The 22,486-nt window shown below is 45.6% G+C and overlaps 1 protein-coding gene across 4 annotated transcripts in view; it reads right to left on the bottom strand.

Moving 5' to 3' along the window:
- Positions 1 to 22,486, bottom strand: part of LOC124221964 (dipeptidase 1) — a 1,639,756-nt gene that overhangs the window by 1,556,743 nt on the left and 60,527 nt on the right. Inside the window, exon 1 of one of the 4 annotated variants that reach the window (XM_069137092.1) lies at positions 3,745 to 3,813. The exons of the other annotated variants lie outside the window; for them this stretch is intronic. The gene's annotated coding sequence lies outside the window, so the exon portion shown is untranslated. Of the gene's footprint in view, positions 1 to 3,744; positions 3,814 to 22,486 lie in introns of those variants that run through there. 4 annotated transcript variants of the gene reach the window in all.

Genomic DNA, 22,486 nt, shown 5'->3' with positions numbered 1-22,486 from the left:
GCCCTCGAACGATTTAGCCAGTGCTTTGATCAGAAAATGTGAATCGTAACCCGACAGATTGTGGAATATCACTGGGATAGCGTGCGAATTTTGGTAATTTAGATTGCAACCTTGATGAGCAGCACCACGGTACTTTCCCGTGAAATCGCAGTGATCACGATGTTTCACGTCTGTGAGTGTTAACGGTTTTTCACAAATGTGACACACTGTTGTTGAATGAAATTCGTTGATTTGATTGGAATTGAGCGGTTCCATTGGTACAACAGTTTTGAAATAAACTTTTAACGAATGTGCCAATTCCGCTAACTCATTCATAAACCATTGAATGCAAGTCTTTCCACGATTGATTTTGAATTTTGAAAGCGAATCGTCAAACGCACAATGTAGATAGTAAACTATACTATACGGAAGATGCTTCTGATAAATTGTTCTTATACCCATCTTTTTGAGCGTAGGTTCCAGTAAACATTCGAGATCCGCGTAAATGCAGAATGGAACGGTTTCTTTGTGCTTGAAATTTTTCAATTCCAGTATTTTTTCCCCATCTGTAGGTAGAATAACTTTGGTTTTGTTTAAATTCATGCAATCTACATTGTGCTTTGTCAAACACTTTTCAGAATGAAGGTGAGTCGAACATCTATCACATGACCAAGTACGACATTTATGCTTAAAAATTTGAGATCTTGTTAATCGAGACAGATTTCGAACACAAGTAAAATGAAAGATTCTATTTTGTTTATAATTTTCCATATCAACATCATTATCGTCATCGTCAGTGATTTCAGTTTCTATAGCCAAACGATGAATTACAGGTTTATCAGACTCATTCTAACTCAGGTGAATCGGTACTATTTCACTTTTTTCCGATCACCTTGGTCTATACCATAAACGTTAATCGAAAGGCCATTAAGCTACTCAAATTTCGAAATGGTGTTTCTGTCTAGAGACATAGGACCATAGAGTATGAAGTAAAAAAAAAATACTCATTTTTTTTGGCCCACCCTAGTAAACACACTACCTCGTAGTGGCACGTACTTGTTGATATTCACAGTCAAATTGAGTATTTCAGTCAGCGACCAGCCTGAATCCTTTTCCTGGAAATCTTACACCTTTTTCAACAAACGCTCCGTCACATTTTCGATGAACCATTTGTTGATATCTGTTGTCTGGAGGATGATTTCATTTCTCGTATTAAAAAATTTGATCTCTTCCATCATCTTCTCCAACTTCAAATTTACAAGCCAGGATAACGTTGGCTTTCAAGCTCCTGTCTTTCTTCAAAGCGTTTTTTAGTCTCGTCACAGCTAGTACCTTTGCGTCTTCTAGAAATCTCTCCACATCTTTATGCTTCAAATTGCCGATGAATCCAGTTCGAATTCTCCCCTCGAAAGATGATTTCAAATCTTCCCAGTAAATTCGATCGCTTCTTCTTACTTTCCGCGGACCTCCACCCGTTTTCTGAAGACATTTGAATTTTTCCGTCAGCGCTTTCAAGAGTCCGATCGTTGTGATAATTTTCATCTTTTCTCCAATCGATGAAACCTTTCGCAAAATTTTGTTCACAAGCCGAATATTGTGACTTCCAAATTTTATCCATTTCTGAATCTCTGCCGTCGATGATGATTTGTCCAAGATTTTGTACACCGATTCCATAATATCGATCGATCTCAAACACTTTACGGATTCCATCTTAAGCTTTTTCCTCACCTTTACTTGACAAGTTGTGACTTAATGATCGTTTGCAGTGATGAGCGTCCTTTTTATAGGGCAGCTGTACGTATGTTTGTGTATGCGCGCGTACCTTTTAGCATTCTCAGAGCGACAGTAACCCAACACCGCAGATCCATGGCTCTGAATGTACCGCGGCTATAGGTCGACCTTGCACTCTGGTCTTGACTGAACCCGTTCAAAATTCATTGTTGAGTTCACATGGCAGTTCCAAGCCAAAAATAATGTTATGTGGTTGATATCAAACCGGCATCCGAGTAAGTGAAAAACAATTCTCAGTACCATTAATTTTGGAATGTCGCGTGGTTGATAACGTGGGAAAAGAATGTGGGGTGGTTGAAGTTACACATCAGCAGTCCTACGGTGGGAAAGGAATTTGGAGTGGTTAATGTTACACATCAGCAGTCCTATCGTGGGAAAAGAATGCGGGACGGTGAAAAAGTTCTCGCCCCCGCTGCACCCTCTACCGTTGGCAGACGAGCACTTCATAAAGACTTTGACCTTCGGTCGGTAAGATTGTCGGTGAGACAGCACGATTTTGACCTTTGACCGATAAGAATTGTTGGTAAAGCAGTGCGATTTTTACCGTCGACCGATACAACTGTCGGTAAGGTTGCACGGTTTTGACCTCAAGTCGATACGGCAGACTGTGACGTCATCGCGGAAAAGGGTTTGAGTCTGGGGGGAATGTCGGTAAGTGTCGGTAACAGGAATCTGCGTGTAGAACCCCCATTGCTACACTACTTTGCAGGTAGTTGAGTTTCATCGAGCTTCTCCGTTCGCGCAATCTTATAGTCGGGTTAGTCTGTACCTGATTTTTTCGGGGAGCTAACGTGTTGTGCAACGAAATTTTTATACTTTACGCTTTTTAAATCGTCTCAAAGACTTCGACGAGTTTCTACTTTTGTGACTACTTTATAGAATGTATATGATAATGAGGATTATATTGAAGAATGAAATTTACAATTATTCATCTTGTATTTTACAGCGAATAAAATTTATAATATTTTTACATTTTCCCGCTAGATAAATTTATATGAAGAGAACAGATAAAACTTATAAAGATATTTGCATAGTTGTATCAAATTCTATTTTTTTTTTTGTGTTTTTGGATATGTAAATAATTTCATTTTCAATTCTATGTATGAACTGGGGTATAATTGTAATAATTTGTATCACGTAGATGGATAAATAATTTTATTGAATATTCCATTTTTATTGTATGTGTAAACTATAATATAATTATAATGAATTTTACTGATATTTTTGTGCATATTGCGAGCATTTTTTAGGGAGACGGTTGCATTCCAGACAGTCTTTCACCAGAGGATTTGTCCCATCAACTATGTTGCCATCGGGTCCTGGTGTATAATGCAGGAGGCATCTGCGGCAACTGGCAATCTTGTCATCCATTTTCATATTCTCAGACAGTTTATCCCACACATCATTGATGGCGTTTGATGCGAACGTGTAGATGAATTCTTCTGGCAAACACGCTATATTCTCAGGTCTCATCGCTCTTAAGTCACCCAACTCTTCGAAGAGGTAGAAAGATTTCTCTAGAGAAGCTGTACACTCCTTCAAATTCCAACTCCTTAGTCGCTGCACATTTTCAAAGGCGCAGTTGTATGCCGGGATGTATTCTTTATCTCTTTTTTTATATTTATTTTAATTATTTTCCAACTCATTCATTTATTCATCTTCATCATTTTTACTACTGTTCACAAACAACCTTGTAAAACCAACTTGTCGGTCGCGCGCCGTATAATTCACGCACCGCAACAAGCTTTTCACGCTTTCCAGTTGCGCGCCACAGAAGAAAGCACGACGTCACACGGTTAGCCTCCCGCTGCTACGGGAACCGAGGCTACGATAAGAGACCACCGATCTCACCGATCGGCAGGACAACTTCGGTCTCGCCGGAATGGACAAGCTATACGACCTACACTGTTACGCTACGAGTACGCTACAGTCACAGACCAGCACGCAGGCTTTTTGGACAACTACATGACGGACCTTTACAACCCGGCACCAGAATCGCCGTCCTCCAACGCCGCCTAGCTCTCCGGAAAGCCGTCACACGCCGCCACCGAGGACCGCACCAATTCAGCACCGCACATCATCGCTGCAGCCTCCACCGCGGTGCAACAAGACCACGACTACCCCTTCCCTCGCGTGGCAACCAATTAACTGACTGCTTCTGTACATATGTATATTAAACTGTAAATAAATAAGGTGTACATACAACATAATCAAAGTCTCATCTTTAACACCACAGCGATCAACTCCTTCCACGCGGCTCGGTCGAAAAGCTAACAACAAATAGCGAACAACTACTGTTATATAACTCTTATTATATTATTATATATCAATGTTATTGTGTTTCATTTTTATTTTGTATCAATTAATTCATTTACTTCCATATTTATTAATTTTGTGAGCGTGTGTGTGTGTGTGTGTGCTTGTGTGTGTCAAATCCTATGATAGTCATTTTGCGGCAAACCGCGAAAATGATGAAATGGCCAGCGGAGAGGGGGGAGGGGGCGGGTCGAGGGGAAACGAGGGCTGTGGGTCGCGGGGGGGGGGGGGGGGGGGGGCGAGTTTCGATGGGCGAGCGAGGGGGGAACTAGGGGGGAGCGCCGTCATTTCGTTTCCCAGAGTTCTCGTATCTATACTACTGATATATTAAGAATCAATATCTCAAAAAAGAAAATACTAATTCTACGGACAAGTATACACAGATCATATAAAAAATATATCTTCATGTATAGAAATAGTCGTCTTGATATGGTAAAGAGCTATAAGTACATAGGTACAGAATTCTTACAGAGCGGAACTAATGACTTTGTTACGTTCTGGGAAGAACTTTGGGAGAAATTTTTTATTCACTGCGTGATTTTCGATTCAAACTCGATTTACAAACCTTGTGGTGTTTAGGTTCACGAACTTCGATGATTTGCTCCTATTGATTTCTCGTTCTAACTACCTTGATCTGGAATTGTATTGTGAGTCATGCCAACTGTCACTGCGCGTGATTGAAATGATTCGTTTGGCACAACACTCTAATTGAAAATATACATTTATAAACAATAGGATGTTCTTTGAATCGATTTTCAAGGTTTTGGTCTTACAATGTTGTTATTTATTCATTCAGTTATACTGAGGTTCGAAGGTTCTGAATGTCAGCGTTTCATAATTTAAAATGATCTGGACTGCTTGTAATTTTGAAGTGTTCTAAATGGTCTGAACGTCTTCATTTGTTCTGAATTAAATTTAGTTCTGATTTCTCTGTTGCCTTAAATAATTCTCTCTTGCATTAGTCTGGTTTGTAAAAAGGATTTTCTCACAGTCGCGACTCACGAGGTCGGTACGAAGTCCGGCTTCCCATTAAACCAGATCGTCTTAGGGTAGCTAACGAGACTAGATCAATGGCGCTTAAATCTCTTGCTAGTATGCAACGTCGACTTTCGCGAGACGCTCGATTGGCTGAGGCGTACGGTAGCTTCATGAGGGACTACGAACGACTGGGAAATATGACTCGAGTTCCGGCCTCAGAAATACAGTGCGAGGATGCGTGGTACCTTCCACATCACGGAGTGATTCAGGTTTCGGGTGACAAATGTGAACTTCGTGTTGTCTTCGGTTCTTGTCGAAATTGAGGCCTGTCTCAATTCACAGCCACTGGGTGCGCTAAGCTCCGATCCGGAGGATCTCCACGCGTTCACAGCCTTCCACTTCCTAGGGGCAAGCACGTCGGCCTTACTCTCAGAGTACAATCTCTTGGACAGATCTCAGAATCGTTTAAACCGGTTTCAGTTGCTGCAGCGCATTCGAAAGCAGTTCTGGAGACGTTGGTCTTCCGAGCATCTACTCCACTTGCAAGAACGAGAAAAATGGAGAGAGACTCGCAAAAACTATTGCATTGGGAGACTTTTCTTGGTCCAGGATGACAATTATCCCCCGTCGAAGTGGCCGCTAGGAAGAATAATCGAACTCCACCCGGGTCCGGATGGCCTTGTGAGGGTGGTCACGATTAAAACCGCAACTACCACTCTACAGCCGCATATATCTCGTCTATGCCCGCTGCATCTGGAAGATGGCGGCAAGGGCGCGTAGGGCAAGGTCGGAGGCGTGAGGATTCATCCATCGGACGAAGGCGGGCGGGATGTTCGCGCAACTTTATTATTATTATGTTAGTTTGGAAATTTATGACAGCGAATATTTTAGTTTCTTGTTATATTCATATGCTGTATACCAATTTACCACGTATAAGGTTAAAAACGCGTCACAACAACAGATTTATTTTCTTATTTCACATTACAATCAGTTCAACATTATAGTGATTCAAATTACGTACTTATTGTCCGCGCCAGAAATTCGCGGGCCGAGACTCGAAGCGGCTGTCGTGACGTACGTATACGTTCACTTGACCAATTTTAGCGCAGCGCGAAATAGTTAGTCTCGAGCGCTCGAGTAGGTAGGACGTGTTAGGCTTTTCCCTTACCGCGTGCGTCAATTATTCTGTTTCGCGTTGTTTAAGATTTATGGGTTTGAGATTGGTCTGGGGGGACGCGGTTCACCCTCCGGTGACCGGAGGTGCCCGTCTCCGGAGCGAGCGTCGACGTGGCGACATATTGTCGCCTGAGCACTTCAACCCGAGACAAGAATTCCCGAGACGTCGGGACCGCTGTTTGCACGGCAGTGGGCAACCTTGACGCTCCCCCTTACCCGCTTCCACGTTAACGTTGGAAGTTGCGGTTCACGGTTTATTCATATGAGTTTTGATAAGTTGGCTTAAGATTATTGAATGATCATTCAATCTAGTTGACAAGGAACGCACCAGCAACCGTATTATCCTTTATTATGATAATCTGATTTGTAGTTAATAAACATCTGTCTTGCTTCGGCTTTTCCCTCTGCACCGTGATGGTTTTTATGCCGAAGCAAGCGTCTTGTCTTTCCCGCGAAATCGTGTTATTTATTTATTCTCCCTCTCACTCACTCCTCTCATCCCGATTGGAGTTAGAAAAGAACTCTGGTCAAACGACTAAACATACACTAAATTTCGAAATTGAATAATACAAAAAAAAAATAATAATAACAAAACTAAAAAATTTACTCCGACTCACCCCGATTTTCGCCCACAGGGGGTGGCAGATTCAAAGAATAACTTTTGCAGTGGAATCAGAGACTCCAAACTTTGAATTGAATGTAAGAAAATTCATAATAAAACTGAAACTTATCTTAACTCACCCCTGTTTTCACCCTCAGGGGGTCGTGAATTCAAAATGTAAGTGGAGTAGAATCAGGGACCCAAGAAATCCCTGAGTACCAATTTTGATGTAATTTTCTCCTTTATATGTGTCTACCAGTTTTGGCACGAAAACTGGAAAAACTCCAACCAACCGGATAATCATAAGCTTTGAGTGGACAAATTACACAGTCTACATAAGAGGTTATAGGTAAAGTCAAACGTCCGCATCCTTTTACTTTGAAGCATCCTCAAACTATGAACTGGCACAACCGCTGTATTCTGATTAGATGCAATCTCTGGATTTGGTTAGAGTAAGATCATGGATCCACCTGTGTGATCAATTTGACACAAGAAACATAACTATAAATTAGATATTTAGGTCAAAGCCTTATGAATTCTGTTTTTGCTGTTGAGTAGAAAATGACTTTCCACACATACTATACAAATTTCCAAACTTTAGCAATAAGAGAAAGAATAACCTTGGAAACAACTCCCCTTCATTCATAAGCCTTATAACACATGTGATTATCTCAGATTTTCAACCAATAATCAAACTTTTTATAAGAAATTTGCGATGGATACGAATGTAGGTATGTCATATTAGTGCGCGCCACCTACCAATCAACAGAATATCATGTAGCGAGCGCCACTGTAATATTTCCCGAATGAATCACTATTTCATATGTAGCGCTAAATATGTATAATTATCCTGCTTGCCAAAGGCAGGCCTGCGGCAGGGCCCGAGAAGAGGAAAATTCACCAAAATGGCCAGTTGCTAAACGCTTCACCGCTGGCTTCGAAAGCGATAGTCGTGCATGGTGGGGGGTAAGAGTGCAGCGCAGTGGGAGATGGATGCGCTAAGGTGGGGTATGCCGCATTTGTATTTGAGACTGTGCGTGTGAGAGGCACTCGCTCGAATAGCTTTATAGTCCAGTCATATACGAAAAAACGGCCGATAAATGAAAATGAACCGAGAAAGCTAAATTTTCGATAGGTTTTGGGGGTGCTTAGAAAAGCTTAACTTTAAGTTGTCGACCTCGATTTCCTACATGCGGTTTCCGCCATCTTGAAAAAAGGGTTTAATTTAATTTTTTTCCAATAACTCGGCTGTGCGTCGTCATACGTGAATTGTTGTAATAGACTTTTTTGTTGCTTTCTTCACGCTCGATAATTTAGATCTAATGCATTTTTAACCTATCGTTGATGGTTGTTAAGATATCGAGCGCGAAAGTTAAAAATAAAGTCTTCGCAACCGATTTTTTGCTATTTTCTCCTTTTTCGTGATATATATCAAAAAATTGTCCATGACAAAACTTGTAGAGCATGCTAATACCTACAAAATTGTTCTCAGAGTTTTTCTTTGTTTGACAAAAATTACGACTGTTAGAGCGCCGCAAAGTCGACCATAAGGTGCACGACGCACGGGTCTGACGCGATGTATACCTGACATACAGAGTTGTAAAAAAAGCATTATTTTGAAAATGCATTGTTGATTGTATTACCCATTGAGCATTAGATGTGTAATATAGTCTAGATCACATTATCCATTACTTTGTTAATAAATAATATAAATCATTCCGAAATTACATTATTTTATTGATGGGTAATGTGAATTATTACATCACTACATTACTTTATTAACGGACAACGCAACTTTACTACACTATCCATTGTTTCGTTCATGAATAATGTGACTAATTGCAATAATACATTACTCCTTAATGGATATTTTCATTAAAATTACATTATCCATCACTTTTGTAATGGACAATAAATTTTGTTCGAAACGTAGAATTCAAATATAAAAAAAAACCGAATCATTTTTCTCTTTTAGAACATAAAAACATGTACTTGTATGATGAATTTTTAAAGCGTTATTCGTAATTCATTGAAGACTACACACCAGGATCATCGAAAAGTGAAATAATTTAAATATAAAAATAAAACCAGATTCATTCTTCTCTTTTACAACATAGAAACGTGTACTTGTATGATAAATTTGAAAGTGTTATTCATAATTGATTGAAAACTGCAAACCAGGACCATCGAAACGTAGAATAATTTAAACATAAAAAAAACCGATTCATCTTCCTCTTTTACAACATCAAAACATGGAATTACATAACAAATTTTTGACGTATTATTCATAATTTTGCTGTTTTATTTATTACTATTGAACTTGAATCATTTCCTCTGTAACCGCAAATTCATTCTAACATATATATGGGGCATTCCATACCAAAACGATCAAGATTCTACGGCGAGATCTCAGATTTTTTTAATAATTTTTTGTATGAAAGTATATGACAAAAAACTCATCAGGTAATTTTTTCAGAATTTTTCGACCCATCGTATATAAGTTATGATTTAAAAACTCGAAAAAAAACCCCACTTTCTAAAATCCGAGTTATCAAAAAAAAATGAAATTAAACCCTTTTTCCAAGATGACGGAAAATGCACATAAGAAATCGAGGTCGACAACTTGAAGTTGAGCTCTTCTAAGCACCTCCCACAACATATCCAAAATTCAGCTTTCTCGTTTCATTTGCATTTTCAAATGTATATAATGACTGGACTATTATACTGAATAGCCACTTATCTAGCGCCTACAGTACAATGTATACGTCGGCCTCCTTTATATTTCTCTATGAGAGAAAAACACAAATACACTACTACTACTATTACAACTTAAGTTAGAGTAGCATAACCCTCAGCCGGTCATATATTCGATTAAAGCGTTACTTTCAATGTGAGAGAACTTGCCATTTGACGGCCATTTGTCAAACTATCTCAACGATACTATTTAATTGTATTCAATAAAAATTAAAAATCAAACGAACTTACCTGTACGTAAAGTTCGATTGGAATTATATGAGAGTCTCGTTCGAGATGATTACAATGGTAGTAACGCTACTGTTCGCTAGTTTGAGTCATATATTCAGAGAATAACCGAAAAAAATGGTAAGCGGCCCTCTCCCGGTGTCCGCCATCTTGCCATCTTTCATAATTTAGTGCTAATTGATGAAATAAAGAATAACGTGGGAACTGGGTTGGGAATTCTGGTCGTGATCAAGTTTTTTAGAAAAAATCCACCGAGTTTTCAATGCCGAGTTATACTGACGAACAGTGGAATTTGTCAAGGAAGCAATGAAGATTGTGATTGCTGACTCCGATAGTTCTTTTCTTTGGTGGACTATCCGCAGAGCCTCGCGGCAACCAGGGTAAGCTGTTTTGCAAGACAAGGGGTTGAACATCTTAACCTCACTAACAATCACAGACTTGAATACGGGGAACCACGATTGTGTGACCCAGTAAGGAACAACTACGATATCTCTAGCTTTGTTAACCCTGATATTTTGTGAAACTCTTGGGATTAAAGCAAAAGGTGTGAACGGATAAAAAACAAGCTCTTCCCAGTCTATCGTGAATCCATCAATAGCCAAAGCTTCGGGGTCTCTCTTCCATGAACAAAATGCCTTTATTTTTGTATCGGCTCTTGTCGCGAAAAGGTCTATTTTTGGTCTACTGAGCTTTCTAACTATTCTTTCAAAGGCAAGTTCCCTCTTCAAGTTCCCACTCGGTGTCTACGTTAGTTTTCCTTGGTTCCCGATCCGCGTCAAGATTTTGGACGGACGGAATGTAAGCTGCAAATACCCAGATTCTTCTCGATTCGCACCATCGCCACAGATCTCTAGCTAATTTGTTAAGTTACGGATATTGTATACCCCCCATCCTATTAACATACGATATTACTGTCGTATTATCTATCCCGACTAAGATTTCGCAATCGCGGTGGTCTGTGGCAAAACATTTTAAAGCAAAAAAAAGCTGCAATCAACTCCAGGTGGTTAGTATGTAGCTTTTGTTCAGACTCTGTCCAGAAACCGTGAGCGTTTTCATGATTACAATGACCGCCCCAACCTGTTAACGAAGCATCAGAAAAGATTTCTTTCCAAAAATTATAGTGGGTTATAGGTTTCCTAGCATGAGGGATAACCTCTCGCCACCATTGCAATTCCTTACGAGAAGCGTTACTAATAGACATTTCTGTATCATAGTTTTGGTCATGTAAGATCAATGCCAGGAATTTATCGCGTTCCAAAAGCTTATAGTATAATCTTCCGTAGTGTACTCCTGGGAATGTGGCGACCAAGGAGCCAATTAGGTGAGCAAAATCTCTCGATTTTATAATTCGTTTTCTGATAATATTTTTGTATTAGTTTCAGGAGAGATATTTTCTTTTTACGTGTTAATTCGACATTCATGTTTTGGGAGTCTATTATGAATCCAAGGTATTTACATCTCCCCTACTCGGTTGTCACCTTGTCGTGGTGTAGGGGCCTGGTCGCAATGAGTCTTGAAAGTCATTTCGGCGCCGGGATTCCTCGAATCTCGAGGCTGGGCTGACCTCAAGATGAGCGGTCACTAAAACAACCGGCTCAATCCCTCGGGATTGAGTGTGTGAATGGAACGAGTGCGTGGGTTGCGGTTGGGGCCCTTGGGGCGATTCCTCGGAGACTAACCAAGGAGGTAGTAGTAACCGATCAACCGGGGCTGCGGGTGAAGTCAGTATCTTTACCGGACCTCTGTGGCGTACTACGGGTAAACGTAAGTCCACGGAACCTTGGTTCCATGGCGAAGGTCCCAGGAAACCACATGCCCAAAGTGGGAGAACCGCTCTCCGCGGCTGTCTGGAGCCAATCTGGGGGGCAAACCTGAGGCTCCGGGCGCATGCGTGGAGGATTACCCGGTCAGTATTTCCTCATACCCGATGTCCGGTAGGGCAAATCCGGCAAGGTCTTACTCGGCCGGTGGACTACCCTGTTTCGGATTAGCAGGGGAATCCCCTGCCGGGGCGACTGGAAAGAGCTAGGGATGGGGGGTTTGCATGGATAGGGCAGACCACCCGATAAACTGACAGCGGCTTCGATGCGAGGGGATAGGATTTTTTCCGGCGGGAAAAGATGCCACACCGCGGTGTGGCTGCCATGATGGCCGAACCGTCGTCATTAAACAAACATCTCAATATGATAACTCAACATGGAGCAGGCAGAAGACGAAGCAAGGAGAGGTGCAAGAGCACCTGAATAGCAAGGGCACGCGGGGACACGCAAGGGGTAGAGGCGCGCGCGCGCGAGGTCAGGCACTTGTGCGGGGTATTAGCTGGCCCCCTCTCGGAAGCACGGAGCCGGGGGGTACACCAGGGCAGGCACCTGCACCCAACGTTTTGACGGAGACGGTGGGGGGAGTCGACGCACCACCACAGGCGGTGCCCGAAGGGACACCCCCGCAACACCAGCAGCAGCAGGGGAACAAGCGAAAGGGGGACGATCTAACGCCACCCGAGAACGCTGCACTCTCGGACGGAGAGCTCTTTCTCCCGCGCAGATCCGAGGTAGAAGGGAAACAGAACTCGCGGCATCAAGCTTTGACTACCGTGGGGGAGGGGAAGGGAACGGCTAGCCCCTCAGGCGAGGAGGAGGCAGCACGTACGCTTCTGGGAGCTCGCCCGAAGCGCAAGAAGAGGTGCACCGCTATCGTCAAGGGAACGTACCTGGAAGACGACTCCGAAGCAGGGGAGTCTGGGTCAGAGTGGAGCGCACAGGGCTCGAACCTGCGGCTAATGAAGAACCCTTCAGTGGGAAAAAAGAAGGCCAGAGTCGCGGCTCGGCCCCCGAAGGAAATCCCGCAGGGGGCAGGCCCTGTGGAATATAGGCTCATGTCGGCATCGGACCTCGGGGCACAGCTAATGGAGTGGCTCGAGGACATAGACGCCGTAAGGATTTTCATCCATGCAAACCCATGCAGGGCAGACTGAGTGGCGAAATGAAGAGAAAGGTGGGCTTGGCGAAGGAGGCCCTGCTTACCCTTACCGTGAAAGCGGAAGCAGCAGGTGATCCCGCTCTCTTGCAGGCGCGCAACACGGACCTAGAGGCTCAGCTGCGTGACACCCGTAGGGGAAGGGACGAGCTCCAACGGGAACTCCAGAAAAATCGAGAAGGCCGAGAGAGGCCTCAGATGGAAACAGCGAACCAGGCGACAAGCTCATACGCACAGGTTGCCAGTAGGGGCCCTGCGACGAGAGCCGGCGAGCGACGGTCGGAAGCCGTCCAAACGACGATGGCGCTTGACCTTGGGGCGGCCATTAGGAGTAGCGAGGTGGAGGCCAATGAGGGGCCGACGACGGCGACATCAGCGGGTGCTTCGGAGTTCGAACTTCGCCTAACGGAATCCGAGCTTCGACTCATTCCGGACAGTGACAGGGTCAGGGATGAGGAGATGGCCAGACAGTCCGCGGCCCTGAAACAGGTGCGAGAGGAGGTGGGCAGGATATCCCTCCTGCTCCTCGATGCCTCGAGCAGGAGCGGAGCAGCTGACCAAAACTCTCATGGTACGGGTACGGCGCAACTTCGGCACGCAGGCCACCACGGAGAAAGAGCAGAGGTCCGCGAGTGACCGGGGTGCGATCGACACTCCGATGGAGGTCGATGACGGGGCCGATGCAGGGAACGGTAGGGGCGACTGGAAAACAAAGAGGAAGAGAAAGGGAAAGCGCCTTGGGGAGGGCGTGCCGTGTGGGGCAGCAGTGGAAGCTACGCAGACTGCCCCAACAGGGGCCCTGCGGCGTACCGGGGAGGATGGACCCACGGTCGCTCGCCGTAGAGCCCCGAGGACAGCAGCCGTTGTTATTAAAAGCATAGGGGAGAATGCCCCGTTTGCGGAAATACTCAAGTTCGCACGCAAGAAAATACAACTCGCGGAGCTAGGTATAGAGGAGACGAGGGTGCGACGGGCAGCTAACGGAGGGGTTTTCATTGAGATCCCTGGCCCTGAGAATGCGATGAAGGCAGACGCTCTAGCGGCGCAGCTGACCAAAATGATCCTCGATAAATACGGCAATGCAGTCTCAGTGACAAGGCCGGTTGTCAAGGGCGAACTGAGAGTCCTGGGCTTGGATGACTCAGTGTCTACCGAGGAACTGGCTCGCACCCTAGCCGAGCAGGGTGGCTGTAAAATGAAGGAGGTCCGTGTACGTGTTCCGAGGAGGACACCTAATGGGCTATATAGCGCGTGGGCACAGTGCCCCCTGAGGGCAGCTGTGGCTGTCGCGACGAAGGGCAAGGTGAAGATCGGCTGGACCACGGCCAGGGTAGAGCTGCTGGAGGCGCGCCCCAGGCAATGCTATAAGTGCTGGGGCTTTGGCCATATAGGGAGTATGTGTAAGGCGTCGACAGAGCGCCGGGCCGCGTGCTACAGGTGCAGTGCTGAGGGCCACCAGGCGCGAGATTGCACGGCCAGCCCCAAATGTGCGGTCTGTGAGGGGAGAGGGAAAGACAGCGCCCACAGGATGGGTTCGGGACGTTGCACGTCCGTCGGCGAACGGGGTCGGAGGCCCGCGGCTAATGCAAGCGAGAATGGCCAGGTACATACAGTGTAACTTAAACCATAGCAGGGGGGATCAGGACCTACTGAAGCAGGTAGTACTCGAAGAGGAAATCAATGTGTGCCTCGTATCCGAGCCGTACGCTACCCCGAGGGTGGCCACCTGGCTTAGCAGTGACGACAGCCGGGCGGCCATATACTGGAGGGCGGAGGGTAACGTCCGCGGGGGCTCGCTCGTCAAAAGGGGAAGAGGGTACGTGACCGTTAATTTCGGGGATATAATTGCCATATCGGTGTATATATCCCCAAACATTCTGATAGCGGAGTTCACTGCGCATCTGGACGACCTGGCTCGGGTGATCCAGCTGGCGGGGAACAGTGGGAGGGGGGTACTGGTGGGGGGGGGGGGGGGGGGGGGGGGGGGGGGATTTCAATGCCCGCTCGCCGACCTGGGACCCGTGTGGGTCCAACCGGAGGGGAGAGCTGCTCGAGGAGTGGGCGGCATCATGCGGTGTACGTCTCCACAACACTGGGAGGACGGCGACATGTATTAGGGCACAGGGGTCATCCGTCGTCGACCTGACGTGGTCGTCAGTAAATCTTGTACCCGTGATCAAGGGGTGGCGGGTGTTGGAGGAGACGGAAAAACTATCCGACCACTGGTACATCTCGTACGAGGTCGGTACCCCTAGACGCGAAGAGCACAGGGGTAGAAAGGGCCACACGCGCTGGAACTGGTCGAAGTTCAGCCCGGAACATCTGACAGATGCTCTGTCCCTCACCTTTTCCTGGGGACCAACTGGAGGGGATTATACGACGCCCGAGGGCCTTGCAGGATGGATTGAGCGTGCCATGACGCAGGCCTGCGACGCAGCCGCGCCTAGAGCTCGCACTGGGAATCGCTCCAGGAAGGCGACATACTGGTGGAGCGAAGAGCTGGCCGATATACGCAGGTCCTGCGTAGCGGCGAGGAGGCGCCTTGCTAGGGGAAGACGGACGGCTGATGACCGCCAGGAAAAAGAGGCCGAGTATCGGGCCGCCAAGAGGGTGCTCCGAGAAGGCATAAAAACGGCCAAGGCCAAGGCGTGGGGAGACCTCATCAGCTCCGTGGAAGCGGATCCATGGGGTCTCCCTTACAGATTGGTGCTAGGCAAACTGCGAAGCTCCCAAAGTGGGCTGACGGAGACGCTGGAGGAGGATACCCTCAGGAGCCTCCTTGATGCCCTTTTCCCGAGGGGTGATGGATGCGCTCCGAGGGCCCAGAGCGGCTGTCGATGGGACGAACGGTGGGCGGTCACGGCGGATGAGGTTCGAGCTGCGCTTAAAAAGGCATGCTCGCGCAATGTCGCCCCGAGATCGGATGGTGTTAAGGGGAGTGCGTGGGCGAGAGTTCCGGAGGGAATGATCGCACTATTGTCGAGGAACTTCAGCCTCTGCCTGCGAAAAGGAGTCGTTCCGCTGCCATGGAAGAAGGCTCGACTGGTGCTCATCCCCAAGGGGGGAGCACCCACCGGGCCTCTCCCCAAGGTAAGGCCGATATGCCTCCTGAACGAGATGGGTAAAATGTTCGAGAGGATCTTGGTGTCTCGGCTGGGCAAGTGGATGGAGGGGAATCCTCGGGTGCGCTTGTCCGAGGACCAGTATGGGTTTCGGGAAGGGCGATCCACGAACGATGCTCTGTTAAGGGTGCGACGATTCGTGGAAAACGCCACGGAGAATGGGGGCTACGCGGTGGCTGTGTCTCTTGACACATGCAACGCATTTAATAGTTTGCCATGGCCATCCATAAGGGATGCACTTGACGACAAAGGGGCTCCGGAGTATCTTCGACGGGTCCTGGATTCCTACCTGTGGGACAGGCACGTGGAATACACGAACGGAGATGGAGAGCTTAGAAGTCTGGCAGTGAGGGCCGGGGTCCCACAGGGCTCGGTTCTCGGCCCCCTGCTATGGAACTTGACGTTCGACGAGGTCCTGCGGGGGGAGTGGGTTGCAGACTGTGCTATTGTCTGCTACGCGGACGACACGCTGGTTTTGAGTTCCGCTGGGGGTCCATCCACAGCGGTAGCACTAGCAAATACGATGGTAGCCAGGGTAGTCCGGCGAATTTCGGGCCTAGGCCTCACGGTTGCGGCGAGCAAGACGGAAGCTGTCCTGTTCCGGCGCGTGGAGAGGGGGGAAACACCAAACACCCCAGACGTCAGAGTTGGCGCGGAGAGAGTGCTACTGTCGGGGTCCATGAAGTACCTGGGGGTGCGACTGGATCCCGGCTTGACGTTCAAAGCGCACTTCGCGTCCATGGAGGCTAGGCTAGGGGGTGTCACGAGGACTCTAGCGAGGCTGATGCCAAACCTGAGGGGGCCATCCGAATCCAGGCGTAGGCTTTATGCTGAAACTCTATTCGCGGTGATAATGTACGGCGCTCCGGTGTGGGGGGACGTGGCGAGGTCCTCAAAGTACATTAAACAGGTGATTACGAGGTGCCAGAGAGGGATATGCGCAAGAGTGGTTGCGGCATATCGCACGACCTCCTTTGTGGCCGTTTCGATACTGGCCAGGACCCCGCCACTATATCTAGTGGCTGGTGCGTACGAGCGCACATTCCGTCGAGTGCGCGAACTGCGGTCGACCAGGACGTGGTCCCCGAGCATAGTCAAGGCGATTAGGGAGGACGAACTGCGCGTAGCCCGCGAGCAATGGAGGGTGCACCTCGGAAGCACGGGGCTCCCCAGCGAGAGACTGAGGTTATCCATTCTAGCGAACTGGACGGGATGGTTCGACAGGGCTCACGGAAGCATGATTTTCCGTGTGACCCAAGTCCTGACAGGCCACGGGTATTTTGCAGATTTCCTATACAGAATCGGAAAGACGGAGAGGCCGACCTGCCGGTACTGCCGGCTGGAGGAAGGTACGGCACGCCACACAGTGGAGGCGTGCCCCGCGTGGAAAAACGAGAGGGATATCCTACAGCGCGCCGTTGGGGAGGATCTGACACTACCTGGCTTGATCCGGGCTATGGTAGGGTCTAGAGAGGGATGGGTGGCGATGGCTAGCTTTGCGGAGCGGGTTATGACGGCCAAGAAGCAGCGAGAGCGGTTACGACAGCAAACGCGGCGCAGCGCGCACCGCGCGACCCGCTTGAGCAGGAAAAATAGGGGTAGTTCGCGTGTAAGCGCGGGCATGAGGTAGGCTCAGATCTACACGGGCAGGGGTCCAAACGGGTTGGCGGGACGGGGCACCGGTCGGCCTCAGCCCCGTCCTTTGGGTCGGGGCCGTGGGTCGGAGGTGGAGGGGAGAGGAGGGGTGCAGGGCAACGTGGAATCTGGTGCCAGGATAGGGACGTGAGACGCTAGGCGATAAGTTGACGATAGGGTCATTCCGGCCATGCCCCTTTTTTTTCTTTTTCTTCTTCTGCCTCTCTCACCTCGGCCCCCGGCCCGGGGATGGCGGATGTGACGGTCGCGCCGGATCCATCTTCTCCCGGACTCGCAAGGGCAGGGTGCTCAATATCGTGGACATGGGGCACCGAATGGGGGTCTCCATTCGCTTGGCAGCTCCGATAAACGGAGCTCTCGTCGTAGCGGCAACCGAAGACGCCCCACCAGCGGGCAGGGTAATCCCTCACGAGACGGCGCTGAGCATAGGATGTAGCGGGGGGGGGGGAGGCGCAACTCCCGAATAGGCGATAGAGTATGGTCCGCGCGTAGGCACGAAGGCGCCGGGGGGATCCCTGAATTTATGCCTCGAGCGGTTTCGGGGAGTCCCCCCTACTCGTACCAGAGTGGCCGCTGGTTTTTTAGTGGGTGCGAGTCCCACACTACCCTGAGGCTTCTTGCGCGAAGCTCCAGCGTGTGCATAAGGCATTTTTACCAGCGATATCAAAAAAAAAAAAAAAGGTGTTTACATTTCATATTCAAAATGCACATGCTCTTTTGTTCATTTATAATAAAGCCTAGCGCGATTAGTATATCTCTGGTCACCTGTATGTTAAGAAAACTCATTTCCTGTGTTTCGTCCAGGCATAGTATGCTGTCTAAATATATTGTTGACATCAAACCCTGTTCTCTCAATTTGTTTATAACTAGCTTCATAATTTTGATAACAACGAATGTGCTGGTACACAGGCCGAAAGGGAGACAGGTAAATTCATATGTATTATTCTGAAATGGAAATCACAAAAGTTTTCCACTTGCAGAGTCTATTGGTACCAGAAAATACGCATCCCATAAATCAATGCTGCACATGAAAGCATTCTGTGTAATTAGCAGCGTAGCTGTTCTCAGATCCTCTGGTTTGAAATGTGAAGTTTCAATGAACTCGTTTAGGAATTTGAGATTTAAAATAAATCGATGCGTGCCATCTGGTTTGGGTCTTAAAAAATAAGGCGAGAGAAACTGGCCCTCAACCGGTGTACATCGTACAACAGCCCCAGCATCTAGTAACTTTTTAATTGCAAATTCGAGGTCTCTAATTTCTGTTTTTGAGAAAACTCTGATTGAACGATTCTTGGGCTCTACAATTGGACTGGTTAGGGGTACCTTATAGCCTTTTATACATTCCAGAACGAATTGATCAGTGGTAATTTTTTTCCACTCCGTTAAGAAATTTTTTAGACGCCCCGCTGAACAGCTTACCTCTGTACTGACTAATTCTTTGCTCCTCGGAGTAACTGACCTCTGTTCTGGTTAAAGAAATTGTTCTTTGTTGGATTGTGGGTGTATTTTCCCCTGAGGAAAGTGGACTGTTTGTACTGGCCCCTCTTATGCCTCTGATACGAGGTCATCCGCTTTGGAAAGAAGCCTCTCCAGTTTAAAGACCGGGACGCATCCTGGGCAGCGGGCCTTGCTGTGGTCCTCGAGGTTGTGGGAGCTGAAGGCTGTTGTTTCAACTCCTTCCCCATCTTCTCCATAGATTTTGCTGTTTTTATAATCTCGCCCATGTTGTTACCATAAAGGAGTGTGGTCGGCCTTGTCTTGGTAAGTAATTCCTTCGTCTGCTTGAACAAAATGGGAGCAATACAGGCTTTTCTGGCTGTCGAGATCTGGAAATGAAGTTGAGCGATCAACTTTCCTGCATCTGCGAGGTTTTGTAACAGACTCAGTCTATCCACTGGCTCTACGTCATCGTTAATGATCATCGTAATTGCTTCGCCTAAGGCCGACATTGCAGACTCACCCCAGTTTTGTTCATGAGTAAAGAACGAATCTCTCTTGGACCCAGTCTCATTCAAAATTACTACAATTTCTAGGTTTAGTTCTGGGGCTTGAAAATTCCCTTTTCTAGGACATTTATCGATGATTTCTTCTTTCATTTCTATAGGTAGTCCTAAAGAAAGCCAATCTGACCATAAGGATTTTATATTCTTTTGTTTTTCTTCTTAGACGCTGGGTCCTCTCCAAGGGCTCTCCGAGTGTCCTCGTCTAACGTTTTTCCTCCAGTGTCTGTATTATCTTCTCGCAGTAAGGCGCTTGCCTCCTTCGGATCAGCAGCACCTGCCTCGTCCGGTATTACTACTTAAAAAGTAGCGTTTGTCTCTGCTGCTAACTCTGACTCAACCGTTGGCTGCGTGTCCTGCGACAAGTTGGTTTGGGCTGCTAAGACTATATTGAGAGGCACCATTTTTGGAACAACCCTGGTAGCAACTTCCATACGCGTCGCTAATTTTTCTGTCTGCCTCTAGCGGCGATTTTCTTGGTTAGACTCGAGATTGTCTTTATCTAATTGTCAGAGGGAAAGGAAAGAGAAATATTTGTTGTTCTTTAATTTTCTCTCTCTCATCCTTTTTTAAGGCACTGATGGTTATTGCCTCCTACGTGCAAAATTTATCAGCCTGTACGCACGAACGAGACTCATTCATTCGAGATCACGCCGTCAATATTTCTCCGAGCACTAATTAAGCTTACCAGAATGGCGAAATTTTCTTTCATATGTGTTTCTCGATGCGTCTCTGACCGTCGACTGGTCTCTGTTTCTCTGTACGTTCTTGTTTTCCGATGGGCGTTTTGTTTAAAGCTCTTTCTCTTACCTTTTTATTTTATGTCGCAGTTCTGACGATGATTATCTCTCGTGAGAGCGTTTCTTTGACTTTCTCATGTAGAAAAAACGCACTCTACTACTGACTGCAGTATATTTTTTACAATTTTTCACGCCAACCGATACTTTTTGCTAAAGGAAACACTGAATATTCTTTCTGACGTATGACTCATCCTTGCACAAAAACGTATGAAAGATGGCAAGATGGCGGACACCGGGAGAGGGCCGCTTACCATTTTTTTCGATTATTCTCTGAATATGTAACTCAAACTAGCAGAAAGTAGCGGTACTACTATTGTAATCTCGAAGAGCGAGACTCGAAATATAATTCACTTGTTTCAATCGCAATGGTATATTACTTACATACTATATACGAGTATGCTAGTAAATATTTACTCGTCCATACTCATCCAGATCAACGCGTTTACGTGGTTGGTATATTTATTCCCTCGCCAAATAAGTGATTTACGTAAGGATATTATGTAAATTTAAATAAACAAATAGTCTTGTCATGAGAAATAGGTGGTATTGAGGTAATGTAATACTAAGCTCTGGGTTGAAGTAACTGTCTTCATTGGGCTACTTTGCACGATTTTGCCAATATCTTTCATCCAAATTCAATGAATATTCTTTAAAGTAACTGCTGCTGATAAGATAATCTGTTTCTTGAAACAAACGTTAACTGCTCAACTATCGGTTATTTCCATTGACTATATGAATATTAATTTCTTTCCAACACACAGCAATGATCATTAAACGTTGTTGAATCAGGTAAGGTTTTGTTCCGTTACCAAATTTTGTTGTCTTCATCTAAGTCAACGTTTGCTCAATCGATCAATTTAGTATAGCCCGATGCATTGATAGAAATAATAATTAAATAATAATATACTTTTATAGGGAAAATTCATGTTCCACAAAACGTTGGATAATGCCGAAGAATTAGAAAATTATTGATTATATCCAAAATTCACTAAAGTGTGGAATTTTTTTTTCCCTCGACATTCGCTTTTACTTAAATCAAAAATAACGTAATTCAATTAAGCAAGTATGATTTTAATTAAAGAGAATTTATCTCAAATAAATAATAAAACTTAAGTCGAAGAATTTTTTCTCTCCGTGTATTTCACCAGCTAGTTAATTGTAAACGGCGGCAGGGTAACTGAAAGTTTTGGAGTAATAACTGCAGTTGAAAAAGGAACAATATTTCTTTATATGGAAGAATTGTTATAAAATGAAAAAAATAGATTTTATTTTGTACTGAAAAGTTGCTATGAAAGGTACAGCTACTTTGATACACTCACACAATCCTTCAATATCATCGATAAAAACATAGTTGAATGGGCGTGTTCATCGTATAAAAATATAGCAGATGCCTGAATCTTATAAGAATACATTTCAAGCGGCGGTTTCTCGTTCATTACAAAATTTCTTTAGTCATTAGTGATTATAATGCCTGATCAAAAATAATATTATTTCTCAAATATCTGCGTTCTTACAAGTCTTACTCACGATTTATAATAACCAACTAAAATAGTATTGTAATTTTTATTATACTCAGACAACATGTTACGATTCGTCAGTTCCGTTACGCTTTCGACAAGAGATATTTTCGAACCTGGATACTTTGCACGAGGGAATTTCCAGACTAGATCAATTTCTTTAGGCACTATATATGGAGCATTCTATACCAACTCAACCTACCATCAGAAGTGCCATTTTTTATTTGATCCTAATTTTTGTTTAACTTTATCATTTTTTTCAATTTTTGTCATCCAACCATTCACGAGGTGTGATTTTTCAAAGTTTCAGATTTTTTTTATTTTTAAATACTCATGACTCTTTAAAAATGTATCAATTGGAATGTTTTCTTTTTCTCAAATTGTGTGTTTTTCACTGAACTTTTCAATAATTTGACGCAAAACAATACCAAAAAATTATTCAGTAGATTTTTTTCCATTCATCGATCGAAATCTGATTTTGAACATTGTTTGTATGTATCCTTTGAAATTTGTTTCAAAAATTCTCACAAAAACTATTTATTTCACGAATTTTCGGCCCAGTCCCGTCGTGGGTAGACGATTCTTTCTA

The sequence above is a fragment of the Neodiprion pinetum genome, chromosome 6 (assembly GCF_021155775.2).
Source record: "Neodiprion pinetum isolate iyNeoPine1 chromosome 6, iyNeoPine1.2, whole genome shotgun sequence".
NCBI lineage: Eukaryota > Metazoa > Arthropoda > Insecta > Hymenoptera > Diprionidae > Neodiprion > Neodiprion pinetum.
Note: the sequence above shows the minus strand (reverse complement) of the source record. Positions and strands in the feature narration are given on the sequence as shown.